Below are 13,037 nucleotides of genomic sequence, written 5' to 3'. Positions count from 1 at the left end.
CTCATTAAATCCCTTCAGAGCTCTACATTTAAAATTCCAGAAAATACAGGCCTAATCAGCTCGTTTTCTCTTCCCCTCTAAAGAAAATCGAAATAACACCTTCAAACAATCTAAGGAGCTGAGGTCAGAAAGTTAGAGAGGGATGATTTATCCATCAGCTTCAGAACTGGGTAACCATGAGAACTGTGCAGCTTTAAGAAATCAGCATGACCAAGGAACTGTGCTTTAAATATTTTCTAATGAACATGATACACACCTCTGGGGCAGGTGGGACTTGAACCTGGACTGAAAGAACTGTGGATGCTGTAAATCAGGCACAAAAACAGAAGTTGCTGGAAAAGCTCAGCAGGTCTGGCAGCATCTGTGAAGAAAAGTCACAGTCAACATTTTGGGTCTGGTGACCCTTCTGTTCTAGGGGACACTCTGACCACAGCTGGGCACTAACCTTACCCATGGTTGCAGCAAATAACATGGTTGAACAACAGAAATTATGGCAGTTGGTATAGTTACCATATAGGAATGCGTTTTATTTATCAAAACATCACTTGCATGGAAATGAAGCTTTTATTTCAACAGTGCTGGGAACACAGGAGTGTCATAACAGGAGAAGTGTTCCCCAATGAGTCACTGGTTGGATTAAATAACAATGTTGGAAAGGTGAGATTCTCAAAAGGGCAATTTGGGCAAAGCAAGATTTGTTTCTTTTCAAATCGGAAAATCTTACTTGTTCCTAAGGGGATCGCAATGTAAACAAAACTTCAGACTGTTATTTAGCCCACAGCAAGAAGAAGTCAGGGTCACTGAGTTCTCCTTCCTATTATTTCAAGAGGTTAGTGCCCAGTTAGTTACCAAGGAGCTGGTCATGAAGACAGATATAAGCCCAGATATATATTGTCTGGCTTCATAAGTAACACTTAGCTACAAGCACTACAAGCCAGTAACATATTTAGTGACTCAGGTTATATCATCAGGTTGAGCATGAAATTCCAACTGTTCATTAAATATTCTGAACTTCTAATGTTGCAATCACTGTGTTAAACAGTTTCCGAGTGCTTAGTTGTTCACAGATACATTCACAGCTTTCTAACAGTCAAAAACACAATATAAGCTGCACTTCCTATGTGACACCCAATTAAAGGCCATGAACCTTCACCACGAAGCTAAAGTTCCCGCTCTTGCTTCTCCTGAAATATTGTCACACACTCTTTCTCCTGCCTGTTTTATTACTGTGGTAAAATCAAACCTCTTCTCCACCTTTTCCACTCTCATCCCAAGAACCGATAACCAGAACCGACCTCCTCACTTTCCTCAGTCTTCTCTTACTCTTGCAATGTGCAGACTTCCAAATCCTACCTCTCCACTTACCTGGTTCAGTAATTTTGAGTAAACACTCAAAATGGTCAACACCATTTAGAACAATGCAGCCACTTGATCAGGATCTCCACCAACAGTTTAAAACATCCAATCCCTCCACCACTGGTACACAGCAGCGACGATGTGTACCATCTGCAAGATGCACTGCAATAAATTGCTATGGATTGACCTACATGCTGTTGGCATCACTCTGATTCACATTGGTAATCCAGCCAACCAGCCCTCCACAAGGAGCCTGTGGCGACATATACTTTTACTGTCATGTTGTGGCCTGAAGTTATGGATAGTTACAGTACAAGGCTCCAATTTCTTGCTGTCACTGCTGCTCTTACTGCCTGCTACTGGCACAGGGGTTGGAAAGATTTACAAGTTGAAATTCAACCTGTATGACTATGTTACGAAAGCCCCTTCCTCAGACATTAGATCTCGCAGTGCGACTTGAACCTGTAACTTCAAGCTCAGAGGCTGTGACACTACCCACTGAGTCACAAGCGCTCTTCTCTCTATAGGGACATAGGAACAGGAGTAGTCCCTCACACCTGTTCCACTATTTAATGAAATCATGGCTGATCTGTGGCCTAAATCCATGCACATACCTTTGGCCCATATCTCTTAATACCTTTTGCTGAACAAAAATATATCTATCCCAGATTTAAAGTTAACAACTGATTCACTGTCATTTATGGAAGAAAGTTCTAAACATCTACCACTCTTTGTGCGTAGAAGTGTTTTCTAACATCTCTTCAGAACACTCTGGGCCTAATTCTCAGACTATGTCCCTTAGTTCTAGAATCCCGAACCAGTGGAAAGTTTATCTTTATCCACCCTGTCTTTTCCTTTTGATATTTTGAAGATTTCAATCAGATCACTTCTTAACCTTCTAAATTCTGGAGTAAACAGGCCTAATGTATATAGTCTTTCCTCATAACTTAACCCCTGAAGTCCTGGTATCATTCTTGTAAACCAACACTATACTCCCTTCAAGGCCAATCTATCATTAAAGTGTGGTGTCCAGATCTGCTCACAGCACTCCAAATAGGGTCTAACCAGGGATTTGTATTACTGCAACATAACTTCTGCATTCTTGTACTCCAGTTCTCTAGATATAAAGGCCAGTATTCCATCAGACATCCTGATTATTTTCTGAGAGATAGTAAGAACTGCAGATGCTGGAGTCTGAGATAACAAGGTGTGGAGCTGGATGAACACAGCAGGCCAGGCAGCATCAGAGGAGCAGGAAAGCTGACGTTTCGGTTCGGGTGACCCTTCCTCAGAACTGATGGTCACCGGATCCTATACATTAACTCTGATTTTTTCTTCACAGATGCTGCCAGACCAATAGAAGTTCTTTTGTTGATAGAGTGAGTGGCAGGAAATTTATATTGAACATAAACACTCTGCGGGACTAGTTGAGTTGTTTGACCTCACCTCTCGTCTTTTGAGTCATTAACCCTTTCTCACAGCCCACAGATACTGCCAGGCCTGCTCAGTTTCTCCAGCATTTTTTGTTTTTATTAACCTGTACTGGATGTTGGTTTAGAGACAAGTACGAGGCAAATATTTGGGGAGCTTCAAGCCACCACCATGAGAACTTCTATCCTATTTTTCTGACCAACCTGTTCAGTGATGTTATTACACACCTCTGGAGCAGATGGGACTTGAACTCAGACCTCTTTGCTCAAAGGTAGGGATACTACAATGGATACTATGCGGGATATGCAATGGATAGCCTATTGGGCTTCTAATTCAAAGGTTTCGGGTTTGAGTCCCACCGGAATCATCCCTTCAATTTGGGGTGGCATGGTGGCTCAGTGGTTAGCACTGCTGCCTCACAGTGCCAGGGACCTGGGTTTGATTCCACCCTCGGGTGACTGTCTGTGCGGTGTTTGCACATTCTCCCTGTGTCTGCGTGGGTTTTCTGCAGGTTTCCTCCCACAGTCCAAAGATGTGCAGGCTAGGTGTATTGGCCGTGCTAAATTACCCGTAGTGTCCAGGGATGTGGAGCTTATGTGGGTTATAGGGGGATGGGTCAGTGTGGACTTGTTGGGCTGAAGGGCCTGTTTCCACACTGTAGGGATTCTACGATGCCACTACATCACAGCCATCTGAGGCAACACAATTTAACAGTTCACATGAAACCTGACACTTGCAACAGAATAGCACCCGCCTCAGTATTGCACTGCTTGTAAGACCAGAGAATGTGCTTAAATCTCTGATGTACAGGATCTGAACCTATAATCTAGTGAATTAGAGACTGATAATATACCACAGCCATTAGAGTTTGAGAGAGAAGAAGGAGAAAAAGAAATCTACAGGCTGAAAAATAACCTATGCACAAAATTTGAAAGATCCTGAGTATTATCAAGGGGGCTGAACAGTGGGAGCTTTGCTGTCTGGTTATTTAATTGCTGATTAGCGAGGCATCAGGCTCCTGAAGTTACTGCTGTGTTACATATTTGATAAACTCTTTGTGCCCCCATTGATTGGCACCGATCTTTAAACTTATGTCATGATTGGTCTTTACCTCTTAGCGTTTCTCTGATTCTGTTGTAGGGTGAAAGGCTGAGAGACTGATGTACAATCTCCCACACTCAACTCCCATTTCCCTCGTTGTCCCCTGGGCCTTAGTGGTAATCTACCCTCCTGGCACATTCAACCACTAAACCACAGGCAAACCATAGCATCATGTTCAAAATTCCCAATGAGGCTCAAAATGGTTTGGATGTCAAGACGCACGAAAAGGCTCAGAATGTTAAATCCTTCTTCCAAAAGTGACCGTCACGGTTATCAGCGTCAGAAACCACGTGGGGATTTGAGATGCTCACGTATTAAAATCTAAACATTGATAACATCGCTTTCCTCTGAGTCACAGGTCAGAGGGCCATAAAACATCACTTGTTGCTGTTTCAAAGAAGAGTTAGAGTGAGCAGCTTGCCATGGTTAACCAGCATCATTAACAATGGATTATCTGGTCATTTATCTCACATGTTTGCGTGAGCTTGCTGTGAGAAAATTGGTTGCTGTCTTATTATAGAATGATACAACACATACAACAGCCCATCCTATGCATGTGTGTGCCACTTTTTGAGGTTACTAAGAAATTAGTCCCACTAACCTGTACTCTTTCCACATAACGTTCATTATTGGCCCCTTCGGCATTTATCTAATTCCCTTTTGAAAATTATTTCTGAACATGCTTCTACTAGCCTTTCAAGTAGTGTGTTCCAGATCATTAAAAAAACTCCTCCTCTCCCTTCCTGTACTGTTGCCAATTACATTTTTGCTATATTACAACAGTGACTTCACTTCAAAAGGTAATTAATGAGCTGTAAAGTGCTATGGGACATCCTAAGGCTGTGAAAGGTGCTGTATAAATGCAAGCTCTTTCCTTCTAACAGAATGACCATTTATCTGAGTGCCATGCACTTGCTGTCTGTGCCAGACAAATCAGCACACACCAGGTAAAAGAAAACCACTCACTAACATCTGGTGCTGTGAGGCTCATGTAAGTCTCAATGCCAATTGCTGTGTAGGCAGTTCTGCAATACTGTAAGCTGGACCAAATTTAATGCCCATTAGCAATTGAGCTAAGTTGGCACACATCCTTTCAGCATCCTAGGGCTAATGTACAGAGAGAAATGGAGATTGGATTGAAACCAGAATCTGCTGAAATTCAATCAGTGACTGCCAATGTAACTTCTCACCACATCCATGTTTCCCATCTGCCAACCACACCATCCAAAATATTTGCTTAAACTGCTTGAATGTGAACATACTTCCATTTGACTTGAGTGCAAACACAGTGCCTGATTCATACTCACACAACTTATAGGACTGTTCTCCTTTTAATTGATGCAATTTAGATCATATTGCTCTAAATTTATGGGAGGGAAGTCATGTCTGGCAAAGCTGTTAAGGGTGTTTTTAAGGTTTAATTCATAGGGTAAATAAGGGAGAGCCAGTGGATATGATGCATTTGGATTTTCAAAATGTATTGATAAGGTGCCACACAAGAGGTCATTATACAGATATAATATTGTGGGTTATTATACATGGCTTCAAGGATAACGTTTTAGCACAGATTTAGGATTGGTTAATGAATAGAAAATAAGGAGTAGGAATAAATGGATCATTTTCGGCTCGACAGGCTGTAGTTAATGGTGTTTCTGCAAGGATCAGAGCTGAGATTGTAGCTAATTGCAATCTCTATCAGCAAATAAGATGCGGGAACAGAATGTAATATATCCAAGTTTTTCGGTATCCAATTAAAAGTCAGGCTGCGAAAGGATTTTCACAGGTTAAGTGAGTGGGCAAGGACATCACAGATTCAATATAACGAGGAAAAGTATGAAGCTATCCACTTTATTAGGAAAATAGAAAAGCCGAATATTTTTTAAATTGTGAGAGGCTGGGGAATGTTTTCATTCAGAAGCACCTAAGGGACATTGTACACAGAAAGTTAAGATGCAGATACACTTCAAAATTGGAAAGTTAAGCTTTATTACAAAGGAAATGGAATATGAAAGTGAAGAAGAACCTCCATGAGACCGCATCTGGAGTACTGTGTACTGTCTTAGTATCTTTACTGGAGGAAAGATATATCTGCCTGAGAGAGAAAGTGAAATATTTACTAGACTGGTGTGGGTCTGGAGTCACATGTCAGCCAGAATAGGGCAGCATGGTGGCTCAGTGGTTAACACTGCTGCCTCACAGCATCGGGAACCTGGGTTTGATTCTAGCCTCGGACGACTGTCTGTGTGGAGTTTGCACATTCTCCCTGTGTCTGTGTGGGTTTCTGCCAGGTGCTCTGGTTTTTTTCTCACAGTCCACAGATGTGCAGGTTAGTTCGATTAGCCATGCTAAGCTGCCCAAACTGTTCAGGGGTGTGTAGGTTGGGTGGATTATCCATGGGAAATGCAGGGTTATGGGGATTGTTCTGGGCGGGATGCTCTTTTGAAGGGTCAGTGTGGTCTGGATGGGCTGAATGGCCTGCTTCCACACTGTAGGGTTTCTATGAACGGATAAGGATGGCAGATTTCCTTTCCTAAAGGACTTAGTGAACCACATGGGTTTTCCAATCTACAATGGTTTCATAGACCTTCAATTGCAGATTCTTTATTGCATTCAAATTCCACCATCTGTCATGGTGGGTCCCCAGAACATTACCAGGGTTCTTATATTAATAGCCCAATGAAATGAATCACAGTACATTTCATGGTATTTGCCATTATCGATGTATAGCTAATGAAGCAGCATACCGTGAGGAAGACATGCCCCATGAGGTGTACACCTGTATAAGGGGCTGGGTGATTTGTATTCTCCCACTCCCACCTCTTGAAAAAGACAGCTCATCATCAATCATATTATCTGTTAATTTGTGCCTTAACTAAAACTAAATTCACCACAGAAAGATAGGGCTGGAACTTAACAGTGTAAGAATCCTCTGAATGTTGAGAATGTTATTGTAGCAATGTCACTCAAACTTTCTGGTCCATGAACGGAGCTATTGAGACTATGGCAGCAACTCATTGTGGCAGTGAGTAAATTGTTGGACATTTTCTGATAAAAAGCTTCTTTTCTATCTTTTCCTTTGTGTTTTAATTTTTTCTCTCTCTTAAATACATTCTTTCTTTCTATCCTTTAATTTCTGCTTCTGTGTTGAAACAAATTCACTTTATTTTCTACTCTGTCATTCGCTAGCACTATCTCAATTCTTAAATCTCTGGAGTTAAGGAGTTATTATGTCTGTACTTTACTGTTGATTTTCTGCTTAAGTGGAAATAGCCCTAATATCTCACAGAAATTACCTAATGACTATAGTTTTTCAGTCATTGGAATCTGCTTCAGGTTAAGGCTTTAGTGTCGTTTCAGTAATAGGGAAACCTAAAACTTCACACCATTCTAGAAAATTGTGGTTGATCAATGCCAAGACTGGTCAGAGCAATGGGAGCATGTTGTGACCATCGACTAAGTTGACGCAGTGATTTATAATGGTCACTTGTGCTTTGATCTTGGAATGAAGGTAACATTGATAATGGTGGGGGGGGAGAGGTCATTACTGATCTCCATCATGTCGATGCTGCCAACCACTCAGAACACAACTAGGGGCACCTACAGAGCACTCAAGACAATTGGTGGTTGGTTCCTTTGAACTTCAATGACGAAGAGCATAGATTTAAGGTAAGGGGCAGGAAGTTTAGCGGGGATGTGAGGAAACTCTTTTTCACTCAGAGGGTGGTGGGAATCTGGAAGTCACTGCCTGTAAGAGTAGTAGAAGTAGAAACTCTCGTGACACTGAAGAAGTATTTAGATGCACACTTGTGATGCCAAGGTATACAAGGCAATGGGTCAAGTGCTGGGAAATGGGATTAGAATAGTTAGGGGATTGTTTTTGACTGATGCAGACTCAATAGGCTGAACTGAAATAACTCCACAGAGGCTGGTATCCCATCACAAAGTCACACTTTATTTACACATGAAGAGTCCTTGACCACAGTACTGCCTCATTCAGAGTCAGTTTCAGAATGTCAGTATCTCTGATAGTCACCCCTTTTATAAGTCAACGACGGCCCAGTGGTATTGTCACTGGACAGTGAATCCAGAGACCCAAATAATGTCCAGGGGACCCGGGTTCAACTCCGGCTACAGAAAATGGTGGAATTTGAATTCAATAAAAATCTGGAATTAAGAGTCCATTGTTAATTGTCAGGAAAAAAACCCATCTGGTTCACTTTAGGAAACTGCCATCCTTACCTGGTCTGGCCTACATGTGACTCCAGACCCACAGTAATGTGGTTGACCCTTAACTGCCCTCTGGGCAATTAGGGATGGGCAATGAATGCTGCCTAGCCAGCGATGCCCTCATCCCATTAAAGAAAAAAGCCAGGGCTCCCTAATTGGACCAGATTAACAGCTCTGATCAGGGAATTCATATTTAGTGAGGTCCAACTGGCTGACAATCACCACAGGAGGGCCTTTTTCTGCACTGTACACCTCTATGAGTCTAACATCATCACCAGAAAAGTGGGACAACAGAATGTAAGATTAGACATATGGATTTCACTCAGTTAATTAAAATTGGGTATTTTTTTTCACTCTAAATTGCAGGATATTGGGGCGAAAGAGCAGGATAAGTGGGATGAATTGCTGGCACAGACACAATGGGTTGAATAGTCTCCCTGTGTGCTGTATAATTGCACGATTCACAGAGCGGACAAAGGAATCAGATTGTCTTAAGATTTTCAATACTTGTTCAGTAACAGCATATATTTTAAGCTGGTTTAAAGGAAGGATTTTAAATGAAATCTCTATCTGGAAACTGCCAATATCACCATTGAACATATTTTCCACCTTCACCTACAGACAATTGAGTCAGCATCAGATTGAGCTTCTTCTACAGCCAACCAATTCAGGTTCGAACCCACGAGCTATGGTTAGGAACCTTTAAAAACAGCAAAATGGTTTAAACTTTATATTTAAAAGTTTGACCTGAATAGATGTTTTAAACGTGGGGTGTGCATTTCAAAAAAGTTATTTGAAAAGAAGTAAAATGTAGGAAAACACGTAGCTCACATAAATAAAGAAATACGCTTCCTGATCTTTGTTTAAAAAAAGTTTTACTTGATAAAAGGGTAATATTGAGATCGAGATTGAAGGACAGCAGCAACTGAACTAAGGGAATTTATCCTGTTGATCCAGATAGCTACCAGCAAGTTAATTGAGTGTGACTGAATGGTTATGTTACTGGTTACTAGTTAATGAATGGGAGGTGTGAGTCCACATCCCACTGTGGCAGTTTGAGAATGCTAGTTCAGTTAATCAAATAAATCTGGAATAATAAAAAAACTAAGACAGATTGTTGCAAATAAAAAAAAAGGTTCTTTCCTGTCTTTTTGGGAAGGAATCCTGCCATTTTTTTTCCACTTTGGTATATATATGTGTCCAGACTGATATAAACAGCCAAGCAGGTGACTCAGACACAGAAGAACATAAATAGGAATTAAACAGGATGGGAACTCAACATTGACCTGTTTACTCATGTTCCCATCTACAGCCCAGACGTAGTGAAGACATTCTGGCTCAGCTAAAAGCCTCCTTTGCACACTTGTTCCAAAATTACATGCAGGTGTAGGCTGCTTCACTAACTGAGGAATTAAGAATGATATAGAACATTGTATAATCATCAATCACCCTTTTCCCACCTCTGACCTTTCAGTGAAGGAAGGTCACTGATGAAGCAGGTTGTACCTAGGACACTCTCCTGAGGAACTCCTGTGGAGATGTTCTGAGGCTGAGTTGACTGGCCTCCAAAAACAACCACCAATTTCCTTTCTACTCAATATGACTCCAACCAGTGAAGTTGTTCCTCTGCTTTCCATTGATTTCAATTTCACTGGGGTTCCCTGGTACAGCAAGATCTGCACATCATCTAGGCTAAGTGGTAAGTAACGTTTGTGCCAGATATGTACCAAAAGAGGGCATACCATCTTGCCTGGCCATTCAATGGCATTGAAATATACACCACCAACATTCTGCAGGGCATTGCCACTGACCAGAAACTGAAGGACAAACTAGATAAATACTGTGTCTATTAGGATGGATTAAAGACACTAATGGTCTGTATCACTGGGTCAAATTGCTGGAATCCCTTCCTAGTAGCACTGTGGATGACCTAAAGTAAGCTGCAGTGGTTCATGAAGATCGCTCTTCACCACCTCCTCAAGGGTTGGCAATAAATACTGGTCTTGTCAGACTCACATCCCTTGACTGGGTTAAAGAATATGAATGATGATTTGACTGATACTCAAATGTGCTTGAATAGAGCTGAAAAGGCTGGACTTTCCTTCAGCAAAAAAGAAAGAACTTGCATTTAGATAGCACCTTTCAAGCATTCAGGATGTCCCAGTTAATGATCATGGAAATGTAGTTACTGTTATACTGTAAGAACGGTGGTCACCAGACTGTGCATGGTTGAATTCCATCAGAGTAGTGACAACTGGATAATTTTTGATGATTTTTTTTCTTTCATGGGATATGGACATCATCAGCAAGGCCAACATTTGTTGCCCTTTCCAAATGTCCCTGGAACTGAGTGTCTGGCTGGGTCATTTAGGAAGGCAGTTAAGAATCAACTACATTGCTGTGTGGGTCTGGAGTCACATGTAGGCCAGACCAGGTAAAGATGGCAGATTCCCTTCCCTTTACATTGGTTTTTAAAGCACGAACAAAAACAAAGTTGCTGGAAAAGCTCAGCAGATCTGGCAGCATCTGTGAAGGAGAAAACAGAGTTAATGTTTCGGGTCCGGTGAGGGTTCTGAGGAAGGGTCACTGGACCCGAAACACTGCTTTCTCCTTCACAGATGCTGCCAGACCCGCTGAGCTTTTCCAGCAACTTTGTTTTTGTTCCTGATTTGCAGCATCCGCAGTTCTTTCGGTTTTTATTCGGTTTTTAAAGCAATGGTTTCCCGAGCACTGTTATTAAGAATAAATTCACTGATATTAATTGAATTTAAATTTCACAAGCTGCCCAGGCGAGGTCCCCCAGACATTAGCCTGGACATGTGATCTCTAATTCAGGGGCATTAGCAGAATGCTATCCCCTTCCTAAACCAGTTCAAGACATGAACCCACACTTCCTACACTTACAGTTCATCCTGACATCTCAGTATCTGGGCTGGTTACTTGCTGCTGGAGATAGCCTTGCTGTTGCTTCCCATGAGGCCCCGGCACACTTGCCTTCAAACATACAGGAGGGTCCCCTGGGGCAACTGGGTGCTTCTTTGCAGATGTCATGGCGGAACCTGCAAGATAAGGAGAGAGAAGACGTTGCAGCTGCTGGTTAGACAGGGTTAATATAAAACATTTGGTTAATATACGAGTTGATGAATGCTTTTTACTCAGTTGATGCAACAGCGATATTCCTGCATCACCACAGGAACAGCCCCAACCATCTCCTGCCAGGGTTCTGTCCTCCTGGGTGGGGGGTGAGGACACGGATGTCGGGCACCTCTCCACCTGTATGGGCACCCTCCGCCAGTTATGGTCTGTCTTCTTGCGTGATGAGAAAATGGGGTAGGAATGAGCCAGATAACATCAGGTGGCATGGCTGTTGTTGGTGTAGCTGGGGGAAAGCTGGTGAGGTTTTCCAGGGGCTGGTGGAGCAGCACATGCAGGGTTATCGGTGCGGGAGGGCGGTGGGGGCTAAGGACTGGAGAGTATGAGTGAGGGCAGATGTTGCACATGAGAGTGAGGGTAACAGAGCGTTTATTTTCTGCATTCATGGGACACGGACATCACTGGCTGGGTCAGCTGTCGCTAGATGCCCCTTGAGAAGGTGGGGTTGAGCTGCATTCTTGAACCGCTGCAGTCTATGTAGGTAGACCCATAATACCCTGAGGGAGGGAATTCCATGACTTTGACCCGGCGACAGTGAAAGAATGGTGATATATTTCCAACTCAGGATGGTGAGTAGTTTGGAGGGGAGTTTGGAGGTGGTGGTGTATCCAAGTTGCTCATTGTTCATTAGCCATTGGTCCAGAGGGCTGCCTGGTGGGAGATCCTGGATTCTGTACAGAGTCCGCAAGATAAATTGGACTGGAATTCACATCGATTGGCCCAAGAGGGTATCTCTCCCACCCTACACCCCAGCTCAACACAACACTCTGTTCCCCACCAGCAGCTGCTGAGTTAAAATCCACCCCATGGACTCAGGGCTGACACCCATCAAATTCTGTTAAAATGTAATCACATTACTGTGCAGGCCTAGTATTCCTGTGTCACCGTGTTGTGACGAATGAACGAATATAAACGGAAATACTGAAAAGTAGCTTCAAAAAAATAATTGGTATTTCCTGCTATGTGGAAATAGGTAGGAAACATCAGAAAAACTTGCTGACAGAAAGCCTGCTTAACCAGAGGCTATTGAAAACCATTCAAAATCTTCCCAAACTGGGAACACAGTGGAATCTTGCAGGAGACAGAGTCAGTCTCTTAAATAAAATACTTTGACTTTTAAGGCAGTATTTTATCATGCAAAGGATCTGACACAAAGTGAGGCTTGCCCCAAGGTTGAAGACGTTGACATATTTTGGATAAAGTTCTACAAGTGCCAGTTCTGGTACTGCTTCCCAGAAAGGGTACCTGTGGGCAAGCTACCTGGAAGACATGCTCACAGAGCCAAGTGCCACAGGCACACATTCGCACAGAGACATAATCAGTTATGCTCACACACACACACACTCACACACACACACACACACACACACACACACAAACACACAAGCGATTGTAGTTTTATGATTGTAGTCTTCATCCAATTTGATTCACTCCACGTGATATCAAGAAATGGTTGGAGACACTGGATACTGCAAAGGCTATGGGCCCTGACAACATTCCGGCAATAGTACTGAAGACTTGTGCTCCAGAACTTGCCGGTCCCCTAGCCAAGCTGTTCCAGTACAGTTACAACACTGGTATCTACCCGACAATGTGGAAAATTGCCCAGGTATGTCCTATATACAAAAAGCAGGACAAATCCAACCCGGCCAATTACCGCCCCATCAGTCTACTCTCGCTCATCAGTAAAGTGATGGAAGGTGTCATCAACAGTGCTATCAAGCAGCACCTGCTCAGCAATAACCTGCTCAGTGGCGCCCAGTTTGGGT

The sequence above is a fragment of the Rhincodon typus genome, chromosome 19, assembly GCF_021869965.1.
Source record: "Rhincodon typus isolate 14 chromosome 19, sRhiTyp1.1, whole genome shotgun sequence".
NCBI classification, from domain to species: domain Eukaryota; kingdom Metazoa; phylum Chordata; class Chondrichthyes; order Orectolobiformes; family Rhincodontidae; genus Rhincodon; species Rhincodon typus.
The sequence above is the reverse complement of the archived record's forward strand: the minus strand, read 5'-3'. Positions refer to the sequence as shown.